General features: G+C 33.6%; 1 non-coding gene across 1 annotated transcript; it reads right to left on the bottom strand.

Annotated features, from left to right (window-relative positions):
- Positions 1–386: 386 nt before the first annotated feature.
- LOC133813694 (small nucleolar RNA R71) lies at positions 387–494 on the bottom strand. Its single transcript, XR_009884698.1, has one exon. It is a non-coding gene; the product is annotated as a small nucleolar RNA R71 (small nucleolar RNA).
- Between the last annotated feature and the right edge of the window lie 692 nt (positions 495–1,186).

The following is a 1,186-nucleotide window of genomic DNA, read 5'->3' on the forward strand; positions in this document are numbered from 1 at the left end:
TAATCCTGTTGATGAAAATGTTGTGCCTGAAAAAACTTTGCTTGAATATTTTACACCTATTTCATCTAATGCTCCTTCATGTATTGTTCTTCCAACCACTTCTGCTACCCATTTTGAGCTTAAACCATCAATCATTCAATTTTTGCCATCTTTTTATGGGTTAGATAGAGAGGATCCTTACATGCATGTCAAAGATTTCTTAGAAATTTGCTCAACATTTAAATTTAAAATTTTTTCTGATGAGTTGGTCAAACTAAGATTGTTCCCTTTTTCATTAAAAGACAAATCAAAAGCTTGGTTAAATTCCCTTCCCACGGGGTCTATAACTACATGGGATCAACTTTATAATAAATTCTTACTGAAATTTTTTCCTGTCAAAAACTGATAGTCTAAGGAGAGAAATCTCCGAGTTTTTTTCAAAAAGATAATGAAGAGTTTTATGAATGTTGGGAAAGATTTAAACATTTATTATTAAAATGACCTCATCATGGTTTTGAAAAATGGAGACTTGTAAAATATTTTTATGATGTTTTGACTCCCTCTAATCGTCAAATGATTCAATCTTTGCATACCAATTTTTTTTTTAAATTTCAAGGACAAGAGACTTGGGACGCCCTTGAAGATTTATCTGTTAATTCACAACAATGGAATTATTTTGATCCTAGGTCTAGGTCAACTAATTCACCAAATGGAGGAGGAATGTATGAAGTAAAAAAGGAATTAGACTTAAGAACATCCTTAGACAAATTAGCGAGAAAAGTAGAAACTTTAGCCATAAGCCAAACTATAAACTCTCCAGTACAACCAAGAAAAGATGTTTATTCTATATGTTCTAGTCATTGCCATAATGCCCAATCATGTCCTTCCTACCAAGAAGCCTTTTCTGAGGAGGCCAATGCTCTTCATACTTACGGGAAACCAAATGATAGCCCATTTTCATCCACCTACAATCCAAATTGGAGAAACCATCCAAACTTTTCATGGAGACAAAACCAAACTCTTGCCCCACAAAATCAACCATATCCTCAACAAATGAAACATTCCTTAGAAGATACTTTACAACAATTTATGCAATCCACTCAACAAATCCTACAAAATCAGTCTCAATCAATTACCAAAATCGAGACACAAGTAGGAGAACTCGCCACTGCTTTAGCTGATAGAGAAAAAGGAACATTCCCTAGTC

The sequence above is a fragment of the Humulus lupulus genome, chromosome 1 (assembly GCF_963169125.1).
Source record: "Humulus lupulus chromosome 1, drHumLupu1.1, whole genome shotgun sequence".
NCBI lineage: Eukaryota > Viridiplantae > Streptophyta > Magnoliopsida > Rosales > Cannabaceae > Humulus > Humulus lupulus.